The sequence below is a fragment of the Dryobates pubescens genome, chromosome 5, assembly GCF_014839835.1.
Source record: "Dryobates pubescens isolate bDryPub1 chromosome 5, bDryPub1.pri, whole genome shotgun sequence".
NCBI lineage: Eukaryota > Metazoa > Chordata > Aves > Piciformes > Picidae > Dryobates > Dryobates pubescens.
The window spans coordinates 4346074-4362501 of NC_071616.1; the positions used below are offsets into that span (position 1 = coordinate 4346074).

General features: G+C 44.6%; 1 protein-coding gene across 1 annotated transcript in view; it reads left to right on the top strand.

The window, feature by feature from the left end:
• The window catches only part of LRP4 (LDL receptor related protein 4), a 91715-nt gene that overhangs the window by 30772 nt on the left and 44515 nt on the right, over positions 1 to 16428 (top strand). The gene's annotated exons all lie outside the window — the stretch shown is intronic.

Sequence of the window (16428 nt, forward strand, 5' to 3'; positions counted from 1 at the left end):
AGCAGAGCTCTTATGGTTGGCTTCTCAGTCTCTTGTGTGGCAGTGAGCTGGAAAGCTACAAAGCTCAGATGCTCCACCACTAACATGATGGCATGTTTATAGAAGAGCAAAATAAACTCCTTAAAATGAGCTTGTAAGAGAACAGTGTCTGTCTTGTCCAGAAACCTAACCTTTTCTGGGTTTTTTTCTTTTCTTTACATACCTGGCACACTTCAGTCCAGCTAGAACGTTAGATTCCCTGAAACAGAGGACTTGACAAAGGTTTCTTCTTTGTCTCCTGAAAAGAGGTGTCTGACTTGCCATGTTATGGGTTCTGTGACTGATCAGGCAGAGGAGCTTGGCTTTTGTCTTGAATAGGTTAAATGATCCTAATAGGATGCTCTGGGTTCTAGTTTGTTAAAAAGCTGGGTGTATGTTCTTGTGGTGGTGAGAGAAAGTTCAGTTCTCCCCCCCCCACACACAAAGAAACCACGGCTAACTCAGTCGGAGAAGCCGAGATGAATTGAAGCTATATTTACAAGCAGGATGAAATGCAGCTGGATATATACACAATATACAGTATTTACACTATATACAGCAAAGAACGTAATACAGAACAAAACTCCAGCCAGAGGAGGGTTCCCCCCCTGTACCCCCTCTCTCCCCCTACCTCCCTTTTTTCCCAAAAAGGGTTAGAGAGAGAGAAAAGGTAATTATTAAGAAGGAAATTCTGTTAGCTCAAAGCGTATGCAAGAATTAGTTTCTTACCTGTTAGCTCAAGGTTAACTCCCTCCAGCAGCTGTTGCTCAGAGAGAGACAGAAGCAGACAGGCTGAAAAAGACAGAACAGAACTAACTGAGACTCAAACAGAACTAAAACTTAAAGTTGCATTCTACCAATCTACCAATGAAATTAGTTTAGAATATCTTGTTTTCATTGTCTTCACCCAAACATTTAGCCAGAGTGTTCCAGCAACTGTCCCTTTCTTAAAGGCACAGCCTAAAATGGTCACAGTTCTGAAGGGCAGGATGTCTTTACAGCTATTCCAGTGCCAGAATTACCTGGAATATGAAACAGGTTGGCTGGTTGTCCCTTAGCATATTTCAGAGAGCCAATGCAGAGTAAAACATTAAAGACCAGGTCATGAATGGTGTCCTAATGTGTTGTGACCAAGCTTATGGGTGCTTTGTAAGTCCGGAGAGCACTGGGCAAGCATGGATGCAATAATTAACAAAGATAAGTGGTGCATGAGGGGAAGCAAAAGCTCAAGGAGCTTCTGAATCTAAAGAGAAAGGTGCCAGTTTCTTACAGAATCTGTAGTGAGGAAATGGCTGGATAGGATCCTTTGTGTTCTGGATTTTCCTGAGTACATTTACCAAGCTTTTATCCTTGCAACCCAGATGGAGACATACTACTGTTAGTTTTTCTTGGTTCCCTAAAGCCTGACCACTACATTTCAAGCAAAGAAGGCAGTAGTGCTTTCTCCTTGTAGCTGCCTTCTTTAGACTACTGCATCTTTCTTTTCCCCCACCCCAAGACAGCTTAGCTTGTTGTGAGGATGCAGTTAAACAGGTGTAGTTTGCAGGCAGTAGATAAAAATCCAAGCCATGACCTGTAATCAGTTCTTCAGTAGCATCTGCCGAAGCTGGAGATCATTACTGTTCAAGAACACATGCAGACAGGAAGATGTATAGCTATCCTGTATGGAACTGAAAACTGAGTGGGTTTGTCTTTGCTTGGGTTTTTTTTTTAGGTTTAGTCAAGTTGACTTAGTCCATGCACAGTGAGATGACAGCTGTGTCCCTCTCAGCTGTTAAGCAAGGGATTCTGTGAAATCCCAGTGGTGATCACAGCTTGGAAAAGGACATGACAAGAATGGGAGCAGAAACAGAATTAATGCTGGAAAAGTACTGAAAGTTTGTTTGCCTTAGAAGTTAATACTGGGGTTACTTAAACTGAGGGAAGTGAAGTAGAAGGAGGAATGCAGAGATGCAGATGACATCTTTGTTTTCTCATATTGCTGTTATGAGCGACAGATGCCAAGCTGGTTTTCATTAGGTGGTGTAGGCTGTTTGCATTCATCTTTATTCAGTGAAATACCTCTGAAGTTCTTTAAGGTCTTTTCCCAGAAGTGACAGAACATATCTTTTCTGTGACAGTAGTAAGCCATGGGTGTTCCTGTAGCTGAAATAATGTAAAGCTCTCTATAGGGTAATTGCTTCAAGTATTTACTCTGCTGTTTTTCTGGCTTTTCCAGTGGATTGCAGCTCTCTGCTTTCATGTTACGCTGCCACCAAAACCCAAGTCAGGTAGCCTGAGTAGATCTGTGGTACATTCAAGGAATAGCAGGGATTGAAGTAAGCCTTTCACAAAATACTGTAGCATCAAGAGGCTGAGGGAGCTGGGATTGTTTAGCCTGGAGAAGAGGAGGCTCAGGGGAGACCTTATCGCTGTCTACAATTACCTGAAGGGTGGTTGTAGCCAGGAGGGGGTTGGTCTCTTCTCCCAGGCAAACAGCACCAGAACAAGAGGACACAGTCTCAAGCTGCACCAGGGGAAGTTTAGGGTGGAGATGGGGAGAAAGTTCTTCATGGAGAGAGTTGTTAGCCGCTGGAATGGGCTGCTCAGGAAGGTGGTGGAGTGGCCATCCCTGGAGGTGTTCAAGAGGGGACTGGACGTGGCACTTGGTGCCATGGTTTAGTAGTCATGAGGTGCTGGGTGACAGGTTGGACTTGATGATCTTTGAGGTCTCTTCCAACCTTATAGATTCTATGATTCTATGATCAAGAGTGGGAATCTCATAAGAATAGAATAGAATAAACCAGGTTGGAAGAGACCTTCAAGATCATCACGTCCAACCCATCAACCAATCCAACACCACCTAATCAACTAAACCATGGCACCAAGCACCCCATCAAGTCTCCTCCTGAACACCTCCAATGATGGTGACTCCACCACCTCCCCAGGCAGCCCATTCCAATGGGCAATCACTCTCTCTGTGTAGAACTTCTTCCTAACCTCCAGCCTAAACCTCCCCTGGTGCAGCTTGAGACTGTGTCCTCTTGTTCTGGTGCTGGTTGCCTCGGAGAAGAGACCTGCCTCTGCCTGTCTACAACCTCCTTTCAGGTAGCTGTAGAGAACAAAAAGCAGTCCTCATCAATGTCTGTAACTTATCTCCATGAACTTTGGTATAGTAGAAAGATTTCCAATGGCTCAATGAGCTTTGTTCTCCAGTGCTGTCATTGTAGTGAAACTTTTTGGTCAATACAGTAGGTGAAATAAATCAGAAGTACCTTTTTCCTATGGATTATCTCTTTAGAGCAGCAGGCTACTTCTCTAGCTGCCACTTAGCAATTGCTTGGTATCACAAAGGTCTCACGGTAACATTTCTGCTGTTGTTCCATTCTCTTCTCTGCAGTTCATGGGAAGTTGATCACAACTCTCACGGGCCAGGAAAAGATAGAGGTTATTAGTGTGTGGTTTGGAAAAAAACCCACCACACAGCAGGGGAAGAAATGGAAAGTTACATGTCTGGTGTTGCTGAGGTGACTAATTCTTGCAAATCATGATGTCAGCTTAAGGTGGTATTTTAAAGTGTTTGTTTAGCACCTGTGTCTTCTGAAAGGGTTTGAGTCACGTAGTTCTGCCTGCCAGGTACTGCTCACCCAGCTAAACATAGCTGCACTGTTGCCGAGTGGATGGTGGTGTTTCTGAGTGCTGTTATGCAGCAGCAACCTTTTATTATGCTGTCTGTTTCTGAGTGGTGTTTGCTTTCTGTTTCATGTGCTTGAGTGGAGTGGGCCTCTGTGACAAATAATTCTGAGCACTTTATATCTGTCCCTTGGACTCTTTGTTGTAGTTCTCTATTAATGTGCAGTTGCACAGAAGCTTGCAGCTACATAAGGAAATGCCCCTCCAGGCTAAAACCAGCAAAGCATGCTTCTTGATGGCATCCTTCAGCTATCACTGTGAACTTCATAATACAATATGGATGAAATGCTCACTGCTTAAGAGGTAAAATCTGCACACAATGAAATGTCAGATATGAAGGGAAGAAAATTTCAGAATGTGGGAAGCATAATGTTCTTGCTCCTTCAAACCCAGCTTTCTGTGTAGGAAATACAGATAACTCCAGAGAAAATGTAAGTACATGAGTTAAAAGGATTTAGGAGCTGGAATCTCATCCATGAGGGGCCTTGGAGGTGAGAAACAGAATGTCAGAGATGGTTTGGTGCAGCTTTTCTGCCCCTTTTTTCTTTCCTGTTTTACCAAGAGTCTGTTGAAGGCAGATGCTCGCTCTTTAATGTTTTTGAACACAGTTGTGGAGAGAATGGGAGAACCATTGGTCTTGAACTGTGGTCTTTTGAAGGCTCAAAGTCCTTTGTAAAAGATATCTGTTTCTAATGACATTGGGCATGATACCTGAAGCAGACCAATACAAGGCTCATAAGGTTCTTGATTTCTTTTTTGATAGCAGTGATTGGCAGACATGCAGAGGTACAGGTTAGGTATTGGGTGATAGGTTGGACTTGATGATCTCTGAGGTCTTTTCCAACCTGGTTGATCCTGTGATTCTGTGAAAACCTGCTCTTTTGATTCCTCTGCCAGCTACAAGTGCTTGAGGGAACCTTGGTGTTAGGGAAAGTGAAACATTAGCCATTTAATGGCAATTAAATGTGCAGAAAGCATAGCAGTATGGTGATATTTCAGTTAAATGATGATCTGGAAAACAGTTGAGAAGTTTTACCAGGTTCTGACAGAGTAATTCTGATGTCACTAGGAAAGAGCTGCAGAGGAATCTGAAGAGAGGACTGGGAGGAAAAGCCTCAGATAAGACTTTCCCTTGCCTGGCCTTGCTTGACAGAATTCCTCAGCTCCTTGGAAATAGTTATCAACCTGATACTTCTTGTCTGCCTTTGGACAGGATGTTTGGGCTGAGATTTTGGTGTGTTTAACATGCTTTGGGGTTGAAAGGCTCTTGTTACTGTACTAGGACTTCATGGGTTGTCCACCAGGAGTCATTTTCATAGGCAACTGAGATGTCAGGGTTAATAGAAGTCCTTGTTAGAAGAAGAAAGTACAGAATTGGTAAGTCATTGCCTTTTGCCTGATTTAAAGAAATAAATAGGAGGGGGGAGAAAAAGCTATGTTGGTTCAGGGTTCAAACAGAATGTTTGATGCCTTGAGGCAGCAGTGTGCCTTAACACACCTTGGTAAACATTTTGTTGCTATGGTTAGAACATGCTAGTTTTCACTGTATCAGTCTCAGTGTGGAGTTCAATCTCATACTTCACTACTGCATGGGTAGAATGTGTTTTCTCCATGTGGCACATGCATTTTTAGCCTAAAGTTGGGGATTTGGCTGCCAGATTACAGAATCGGCCAAGTTGGAAGAGACCTCCAAGATCATAAAGTCCAACCGATCACCCAACCCGAACTAATCAAACATCTCCAGGGACACTGACCTCACCACCTCCCTGGGCAGCCCAATCCAATGGGCAATCTCTCTTTCTGTGAAGAACTTCTTCCCAATATCCAGCCTAAACCTCCCCTTGCACAGATTAAGACTGTGATGATCTGGATGAGGGCATTGAGTCCATCATCAGTAAATTTTCAGATGACACCAAGCTGGGGACAGGAGTTGATCTGCTGGAGGGTAGAGAGGCTCTGCAGAGGGACCTCGACAGGCTGGACAGATGGGCAGAGTCCAAGGGCACGAGATTGAACACATCCAAGTGCCAGGTTCTGCACATAGGCCACAGCAACCCCATGCAGAGCTACAGGCTGGGGTCAGAGTGGCTGGAGAGCAGCCAGGCAGAGAGGGACCTGGGGGTACTGGTCGATGGTAGGCTGAACATGAGCCTGCAGTGTGCCCAGGCAGCCAGGAGGGCCAATGACATCCTGGCCTGCATCAGGAACAGTGTGGCCAGCAGGAGCAGGGAGGCCATTCTGCCCCTGTACACTGCACTAGTTAGGCCGCACCTCGAGTACTGTGTCCAGTTCTGGGCCCCTGAGTTTAGGAAGGAGGTTGACTTGCTGGAACGTGTCCAGAGAAGGGCAACAAAGTTGGTGAGGGGTTTGGAACACAAGCCCTATGAGGAGAGGCTGAGGGAGCTGAGGTTGCTTAGCCTGGAGAGGAGGAGACTCAGGGGTGACCTTATTGCTGTCTACAACTACCTGAAGGGAGGTTGTAGACAGGCGGAGGTTGGTCTCTTCTCCCAGGCAGCCAGTACCAGAACATGAGGGCACAGTCTCAGGCTGTGCCAGGGGAGGTTTAGGCTGGATATTAGGAAGAAGTTCTATACAGAGAGAGTGATTGCCCATTGGAATGAGCTGCCTGGGGAGGTGGTGGAGTCACCATCATTGGAGGTGTTCAGGAGGAGACTTGATGGGGTGCTTGGTGCCATGGTTTAGTTGATTAGGTGGGTTGGATTGCGTGATAGGTTGGACGTGATGATCTTGAAGGTCTCTTCCAACCTGGTTTATTCTATGTATTCTCTTGTTTTCTTGCTGGGTGCCTGGGAGAAGAGACTAGCCTTCACCTGGCTATAAGCTCCCTTCAGGTAGTTGTAGAGAGCAATAAGATCTCCCCTGAGCCTCCTCTTCTTCAGGCTAAGCAACCCCAGCTCCTTCAGCCTCTCCTCACAAGGCTGTGCTCCAGGCCCCTCCCCAGCTTTGTTGCCCTTCTGTGGACACATCGTGTCGTAACTAAAAGGAATGGCTGTCTTGTCTTTTATTATTGCTCCTTCATTTCTCCAGGCATCCAAGTTTGGTTGAGTTTTTTTTTTCTTTTGAGTATCTGTTTCAAATTATTTCCCACCAGATGCACCAGCTTTTAATTTAAAAGTAAAAGTAAAGATCCAATCTTAATTTCCTGCCCATAATCTGTTCTTCTAAGGTCCCTTCTATATTATTTGTTTTTCCTTTGTGGTGTTAGTAGAATAGTATTTCCTTTTTTGGTATCATTTGTAGGCTCCTTGAACATGATACTTGTTTTTTCTTCCAGATCATTAATGAAGTTGTTTAATGGGATTGGAGCTAATGCTGATCCCTAAGATACCTGCTAGCTGTCTCTACCCTCTGCAGCTTGACTTGCTGCCATTCCTCATTTTCTTTTATGGCCCTTCAGCTGATTTTTTGATCTGTGTGGGCTGGTAGCCTACCCCATTTGAATTAGTTTTTGACTAGGATTTCATGGCAATAATACTGTCCCTTCAGCTGCACCTTATTGCTCTCTGCAACTACCTGAAGGGAGGTTGTAGCCAGGTGGGGGTTGGTCTCTTCTCCCAGGCAAGCAGCACCAGAACAAGAGGATAAAGTCTCAAGCTGTGCCAGGGGAGGTTTAGGCTGGAGGTTAGGAAGAAGTTCTTCACAGAAAGAGAGATTGGCCATTGGAATGGGCTGCCCAGGGAGGTGGTGGAGTCACCATCACTGGATAGGGCACTTGGTGCCACTTTTAGATGGTGTTGGGTGATAGGTTGGACTTGATGATCTCAAAGGTCTTTTCCAACCTGCTTAATTCTATTCTACTTTTATACAAATATGCATAGAAACACATGAAACCTTAATACACTGCACTGATATAATAACAGTTTTCCCACTTCAAGAGGGAAATTTTGTCCTTCAAGAAGGAATTTTGTCAAACACTGTAGAAGATATGGATAGAGTTGGGATGAGTATCTGGAGACTTCAGTGGTAGTCACATTGTTTATTGCAAGGTTTATGACTTGCATTTGGGAGAAGGAATTACAGCAGTTGCTTCGTGATCCTTGAGTCATTTTGTGTTCAAATCCTCCTTCAGTATTTCAATAGTTGTTTCTATGACTGCTTTCCTGTTCTTGGGATGCAGGGTGCAGTTTTCAGTGGGGTTGGTAGTCTTGATTCAGTGGGATCAGAACTGGGACACAGAGACTCAAACATAGTTTTAAAGGCCTTGTATCTCTTGACTCTTGCCATGTTTCTGAAAACACAGCTTCTGTTTGAGTCTTGCTCAGTCTCCTGCATATACCCATTGCACCAAGCACTGACTCAGTTTGCACTGTTGTTGCTTTCCCTATTTTTTTTTAGGTCCTAATTAAGAGATGCCCTGTGGAATTTCTGTTCCTTATACTTCTTTTTGTGGTTATATGAAATGTAACATTTTCCAGGCCTAATCTGTGTAGTTGTGCAATTTAATATGAGAACTGAGGGTAGGTGGTGGAGTCACCATCCCTGGAGGTGTTCAGGAGGGGATTGGAAGTGGCACTTGGTGCCATGGTTTAGTCATGAGGTCTGTGGTGACAGGTTGGACTTGATGATCTTTGAGGTCTCTTCCAACCTTGGTGATTCTGTAGCTATGCTTGATAGTTGGCCTCTCCCTGGAACTTTGTTCAGCAGAGTGTATTATTGGGAAGCAGCTGGTGCAGGACTGAGGTAGCCCTGCTTTTGCAAACTGAGAGGGTAACCTCTAAGCTTGGGAAACTTCCATCCTCACTTGGAGATCACTGAAGTAAGCACAGTACTCAGTTACCAAAAAATGACATCATCTTCAACCTCTTCTCTGGTTGGTGTGGATCAACTTGAGTTTCATTAAATTTATTTATTTCCTTAGAGCCTTACCACTATCATATTCTCCCTCAAATAAAACTGAAACATTTCAGAACTGCTTTGGATGCCTCCTAATGGGGGGGGTGGGGGTGGGGGAAAGGAAAACTCTGTTGACTTCTATCAGTGTGTGGTGCCCTTTCTGACATCAGACTGTTGTGCTGTAATGTTGCCTTTGCTGTGTCTGCCAGCAGAGCTCAGGGCTTAAACAATGGTCAGCAAATCCCTCTTCTAAAGCTGGATTAACTGTACTTTTCTTTCAGTGGAAACTGCTGTTTGGGTAAGAGAGAGGAATCCAAAATTTTCCTTTTTCCCCTCAAGATAGGCAAGCAAAGAAAGCTGAACTCTTTTGCAGTAGAAACACTCAGGGAAGTGCTGGATGAAGAAGGAAAATTTATCAACTAAAATATGTTCAAGGCCATCTGAAACATCCAAGGTCTGCCCTCATCGAGGTGTGCATGCGATGGGAATGCAGAAGTGAACCTGGCCTGGAAGTGGAGAAAGAGAAAAATGCTATCTGGCACAAACCTTTTAAAAGCAGGTGTGCAAGATGTTAAAGAGGCTGTAAAGGCTGTGCTACAGAATTCACTAGTTTTAACCAAGAATAGACAGTCAGGTGTTCATGGGTTCTTAAAATGCAGCAGTAAGAAATGAAGTGCATCTGCTGAAGCCAGGGCAAGATAGTCAGATGCTTAGTGCAAATATGTCAAAAATTCTTCTGGGGTTAGTCTTCTACAATTCCCCTGGGGAGAAAAAAAAACCCCACAGCCTAATATCTGTCACTAGTAGGACTTTCTTTCTCACATTTTAGTTCTGTTACTCATATTCCAATTGTCCTACACAATCCTGGGATTTTTCATCTTTGTTTCTGTAACTGTCAATTATTCATGCTACATTTTCACACCTCTTCAGTATCCTCTTCTACCTTCTGCCCTCTACCAGGGGTTTTTGTCTGGTAGGATTAGAGCTGTAAAAGCTGGTGCTGTCATCTTTTTCATTGTCTGTGATGTTGCAGAAGAATCTCTGCATTGCATTGAATCAAGAATAGTGTGGCCAGCAGGAGCAGGGAAGTCATTGTGCCCCTGTACTCAGCACTGGTTAGGCCACACCTTGAGTCCTGTGTCCAGTTCTGGGCCCCTCAGTTTAGGAAGGACATTGAGACACTTGAACGTGTCCAGAGAAGGGCAACAAGGCTGGGGAGAGGCCTTGAGCACAGCCCTGTGAGGAGAGGCTGAGGGAGCTGGGATTGTTTAGCCTGGAGAAGAGAAGGCTCAGGGGAGACCTTCTTGTTGTCTACAACTACCTGAAGGGTGGTTGCAGCCAGGAGGGATTTGGTCTCTTCTCCCAGGCAACCAGCACCAGAACAAGAGGACACAGTCTCAAGCTGCACCAGAGGAAGTTTAGGCTGGAGGTGAGGAGAAAGTTCTTCACAGAGGGAGTTGTTAGCCATTGGAATGTGCTGCCCAGGGAGGTGGTGGAGTCACCATCCCTGGAGGTGTTCAAGAGGGGATTGGTTGTGGCTCTTGGTGCCATGGTTTAGTCATGAGGTCTGTGGTGACAGGTTGGACTTGATGATCTTTGATGTCTCTACCAACCTTGGTGATACTGTGATAATCTCATGTAGGCTCCTTTTCCCCACAACAGTTTGGACCAGGTGGTCTTTCAAGGTCCATTTCAACCTGGGCTGTTAAATGATTTCATGTTGAAGCAACAGCCTGTAAAAGGTTGAAATGTGTCAAAATAGTGGTAAGAGCTGCCATCTGTCCTTATTCTTACTGAAAAGAGAATTAATCTCTCTCCTTTTGTGAAGAAGTATAGCATCAGGACCTAAAAGAAACAGCCTTTTCAGTCTCCTAGGAATCTGCCCTCTCCGACAAAACAAAGGCTACAGAGTTGAGTTTGGTAATTATTCTGTCTACTTAATCTTCCTTTGTAATGTCAATGTTTCTATGAATCTCTAGCAATTACAGGGCTGTTATGTAACAGCTCTGAGGGTTCCTAGCGACCTCATCAGCAAAATGAAGCTTTTGTGTATTAGCATTTTCTGTATGGCCTATATCATTAGGCCTAATGAAGAGTTGCTGGGGGTGGGGGAAAGCCAACAACCAGAGTAGCAAAATGTTGTTTAAGTGCAGAAACAACAGGATGTTTACTGACATTTGCTTTTCAGTCAGAAATGACATGACTCTTGTGCCAGCTTTAGACATAACATTTCAAAGATCCTAACTATCTTTTTAAGGGTGAGACCAGGGTGGGGGGTAAGGGGGAGGAGAAAACCCCCCACCCTTCCTCAGGGGACATTTAATTTGTCAGCTGAACATGAAGATGAGGAGAGTATTTGGAAAGAATCTGGAGAAATTGAGCATACCATGCTAAACTTAAGGTGATGGCAGATGTTAAGTATGAGGCTGGTGTTTAGACTGATTTCCTGTTTTTAGAGTCTGAAGGCTGTTTGTATAACAATTTGCTATAAAAACTGTTTGGTTACTGGATCCTGCTGCTGTAGCATCTGGACAGACCCAGACTACCGACAGTGAAGATGGCTTTTTGGTTGCTCATACTCATGAGCAAGTCAAAGACAAGGAAACTTGTGTAGGGATCACAGGAGGTATCAAGAAAGGCTGGGAAAATTGAGAGCTGTCAGCTCAGCACCTGCCAGTACTTCTGTTGTGCTTGTGTGTATTGTTTTTTGTGTGTGTGTATATATATATATCACAGTGTAAAAAATGTGCCAAGATTTTGCCTCCTGCATAAGTGAAATAATTTTTGAATACAGAAGGTTGGTGGAATGACCTGGCCTGCCATGTGATGAGAAGTTTTGGGCAAAATGTTTGTCATGGCTAAGCCCAGAGGCACCTCTTATTGTTCCTGCTCCAGAAGAATGTGCCTAGTGTAAGTAGATAGGTCTGCTTTGATTGTTGGTCCAGTTGCCTGAACAGCAAGTGCTCTCTTCTGTCCTGTTCCTGGGACTGAAATGTGATACTGGAGGTTTATGTGCATGCTTGGTCAGCCTTCTGTCTCATGCTCCCAGCGTTTAATTAGAGCTGGAGAAGAGGAGGCTCAGGGGTTGACCTCATTGCCCTCTACAACTACCTGAAAGGTGGTTGTAGCCAGGAAGGGGTTGGTCTCTTCTCCCAGGCAACCAGCACCAGAACAAGGGGACACAGTCTCAAGCTGCGCCAGGGGAGGTTTAGACTCGAGGTGAGGAGAAAGTTCTTCACCGAGCGAGTCGTTTGTCATTGGAATGTGCTGCCCAGGGAGGTGGTGGAGTCACCATCCCTGGAGGTGTTCAAGAGGAGACTGGACGTGGCACTGGGTGCCATGGTCTAGTCATGAAGTCTGTGGAGACAGGTTGGACTCAATGATCCTCGAGCTCTCTTCCAACCTTAGTGATACTGTGAATAATTCTTCAGTTGAGGCTTCTTGCACCAAATGCATTACTTCATCTTCTCTGTGAGGGAGAAGGAGAAAACATGCTTCTCATCTTTATCCTCTCTACCCCTTGAATGTTAGAGGGTAGTGTCACTGGAGCTCTGAGCACTGAGAAATAATCATGGAACAGCAAGGATGAAATACTATCCACAGGGAAATGATTGAGAAAGTCCCTGATGCCTACAGGGGGTCCAAGGTGTCATTCAACCTGTTCTTTACTTTTACTTTTAATCATTGTGGTGGGTATTTGTATTTTTCTACTTTTCTGCTTAGAGTCTGCAACTGAATTTCAAAGGCATAGCCTAAAACTACCACAATTATCCAGGATTGGTTCTTCTCATGCTGTTTATAGGTTGGAATTCATGTGCTCGCTGAACAGTATGCTTTACTTGCCCAAGTGTAAAACCAGGGTAAAACCGTGGTTTATAGAATGCATTGTTCTAATGACTAGGAGGTTAGTTACCCTTAAAGGTTACAACTCATAAAGCATTAGATTCACAAAGGTGGTATTTTGGACTAGTTAAGCAGAGTGTGCTTACATAATAGTACTACAGCTAATGCATAGGAGAGTGTGTTGGTATCTGGGTCGTAACCTATCCATCAGCTTCCAACGGCTTCTCTAGCATGGTAAAAACACAAGCTGGAGGTGATTGGACACAGCAGCTTTAATGAGGTGGGAAGAACAGATTTAATACATGTGTATGTATGTGTGTATATATATGTATATAAACTTGATATTAGTAGCAGCTTTTGAAGATAACCATGTGTTTGACAACGCAGCAAATTAAATTGCAGTTTGCAGATTGGCACAGCTGCACTAATTCATTCTCTGCTGTTGCCGAGCTGTGCTTTCATGCTGCTGTTCAGGAGCTAGAAGAACTTATGTTTACTTTTTTCCCCCTCCAACTCTCTCATTGTGTTTACCCAGAAATAAATTATTAAATATATTCCCTTAGTTAGAGAATTGGTTGTCTTGATGTTTGATCCTTTGCTGTTGCTGAAGCTACCCAAAGACATGGTGGAGCCGGAGCAATAGCGCTGCTACTTTCATGTTGTTTTTTCTGGTGATGATGGTCATTGTCTTGCACTCCAGGTATTGGAGCTTAAAGTATCTGGGGTAAATACTTGGGGAAACTCTTGAGGATAATGGTAGAAAAATTACTTTGGAGAAAGGGATTTGGATACAATATAGAGCTTGTTCTGCCTTTCTGAATAGTGGGAGGCAACATCAGAAGCTGTTTCGTCCTGAACTGGCTGTGCTGCCAGTTTAAAAGAATCTGTTTGATTCTTATGTTGGGTGAAGATTTGTGGTTCTTCAGAATTTCCTTGTGTTTCTTTCTAATAGTTGGATATGTTGCATAGATGATGTATTGCTTTGCCTTAGGGATATCTGTGCTGCTTATTTTGCCTTCTAATTCTACATCATCCACTTGCAGTCATTTTAAGTCTTTTTTTAAGCCTTTGCCTTGCCATACCTTGTAAGTCCTTTGAGAATCTGCCCAATCTGCCTTCTTTCATTTGCCTTTCCTTCTTTCTGTTCCTTATTCACTTGGTGTTCTTCCTGTCTCTATCTCTTGTTACATGAGTTGTCAGACACTTTCTCTGGCATACTCAGTAATACCTTGAGATGTTTTCTACTACAGCTTTTAAAGATAACTTTTAGCTGAGGTGGGTGAAAAATGAAGGTTGTTAATACCAGTGAAAGGAGAGTCCACAACCACTTTGGTTGGCCAAATTCAGCAGCTTGTAGATGTGCTTGGCAAATAGTTTGTGGCAAAACCTTGCAACCTGCAGCATAGCAGTTTAGAGCAGGTAGCAGAGGCTGACAAGAAACCCTCTCACCCAGTTTTGTTGCAAAAGAAACTTAGCATGGAAGTGTTCCTCAAGGAAGAAGTGTTCCTCAAGGAAGAAGTCCTACCTCTCCAACCAGATCTCCTTCTATGATCAGGTGACCCACCTGGTGGATGTGGAGAGGCCTGTGGATGTGGTCTACCTGGACTTCAGCAAGGCCTTTGACACTGTCCCCCACAGCAAACTGCTGGCCAAGCTGTCAGCTTGTGGCTTGGATAGCAACACTCTGTGCTGGGTTAGGAACTGGCTGGAGGGCCGAGCCCAGAGAGTGGTGGTGAATGGTGCCACAGCCAGCTGGTGGCCAGTCACCAGTGGTGTCCCCCAGGGATCAGTGCTGGGCCCTATCCTCTTTAATATCTTCATTGATTATCTGGATGAGAGGAGTCAGTCATCAGCAAATTTGCAGATGACACCAAGCTGGGAGCAGATGTTGGTCAGTTAGAGGGCAGAAGGGCTCTGCAGAGGGACCGCGACCGACTGGACAAATGGGCAGAGTCCAACAGGATGGCATCCAACAAATCCAAGTGCTGGGTGCTGCATTTTGGCCACAACAACCCCATGCAGAGCTACAGGCTGGGGTCAGAGTGGCTGGGACCTGGGGGTGCTGATCGACAGCTGCCTAAACATGAGCCAGCAGTGTGCCCAGGCAGCCAAGAAGGCCAATGGCATCCTGGCCTGCATCAAGAATAGTGTGGCCAGCAGGAGCAGGGAAGTCATTGTACACCTGTACTCTGCATTGGTTAGGCCACACCTTGAGTCCTGTGTCCAGTTCTGGGCCCCTCAGTGTAAGAAGGACATTGAGACACTTGAACGTGTCCAGAGAAGGGCAACAAGGCTGGGGAGAGGCCTTGAGCACAGCCCTGTGAGGAGAAGCTGAGGGAGCTGGGGTTGTTTAGCCTGGAGAAGAGGAGGCTCAGGGGTGACCTCATTGCTCTCTACAACTACCTGAAGGGTGGTTGTAGCCAGGAGGGAGTTGGTCTCTTCTCCCAGGCAACCAGCACCAGTCTCAAGCTGCACCAGGGGAAGTTTAGGCTGGAGGTGAAGAGAAAGTTCTTTACTGAGAGAGTTGTTAGGCATTGGAATGGGCTGCCCAGGGAGGTGGTGGAGTGGCCATTCCTGGAAGTGTTCAAGAGGGGATTGGACGTGGCACTTGGTGCCATGGTCTAGTCATGAGGTCTGTGGTGACAGGTTGGACTTGATGATATTTGAGGTCTCTTCCAACCTTGGTGATACTGTGATACTGAGCATCCCATCTAAACCTGAATCTTAGCTTAACGTGCAGGAGTGGATGCCTTTACTGGAGGGAATTCTATTGAGAGAGTTATAGTTACATGAAATTTTTCAGGCACTGCTTTTCTCAGTTAGAATGGAAAATAAGGAAATGATGAGGCTCTTTTCTGAGGTTGCTGCAGCTCATGGTTCATCACAGATCCACTAGGTGTAAGAAATAAGATGAAAAAGTCACAGTATCACCAAGGTTGGAAGAGACCTCGAGGATCATCGAGTCCAACCTGTCTCCACAGACCTCATGACTAGACCATGGCACCAAGTCCACCAATAGTTCAGTCTATAACTACCACTTGGGGCAGATATCTCTGTGCACTTCTTTCTTTATGATCTGTTGTTTAATCTGAGAACTTAATGTTTGTTTGCTTTGCAGAAAAAAGGAACTATGCAAAAAGAATCCAGTCACAGACTAGCCTGAGGGGGTAGTTGATTGATAGAATAATCATTTGTTTAACAGTGATATTGATTCTATAGATTACCTAGTTAATGTCAGACAGAAGTTCAGGCATGACCTTCTTCTTTGCAAGAGGTGGGCTATAGCCTGTCCATGCTGAAAGGAGAGATTTATGAAGAGAATATGTGGGATAATACCATAAATATTTGTGCTTGCACAGGGGTGAGAGTCTGATGTTGTGCAGTGTTGTTCTGTAGCGGGGGGGAAGGAGAGGAAAGGGCTGGGAGCTCATTAAGCTAATTTTAAGGCTGGGCAAAAATGTTGTTATTAGTTTATATGCTGACATTTGGAGTGCACTTTCTCTTGGTCAGTTTGTGTAGCTGAAAATCCCTTTCTCTTGCTTTCTTTATACACATCAGTTACATACAGGAAAATGTCACAATTCAGTCTCTACAGATAAATAAGGAAAGATGTTGGGGTGTTGTGGTTTGTTTTTTCTTTCTTTCTTTTGTTTTACTGGATACTGAAATGTCTAAAGCAGTGACATATGAAAGGTTTGCTTCTAGAAAGCTCAGAGTCTGGAGGAGACTCCAGAGGACTCTCTGAAGCAGAATGTTTGCTGTCCCTTCTGTTGTGAGGGCAGCGCTTTGCTGTAGAAGACCGAGTTTGTAAAACAAAAGGGGTATTCTGATAACTGGGATTCCTTGATTCTGATGGGGACTAATGCTGAGTTGTTTTTCATCTGATTCCCAAGTCTCTTCTTGGCACGCTGCTCTTTGCTGTTGCCTTCAAACAGCCTGACTCAAGGAAATTACGTAGACCTTGATCTCCCGCTTGAGTAGTGTGAGGGGCGTTAATGTTGCTCTCTGCAGTAGAATGTGTTCATACATACAGTGTGGACA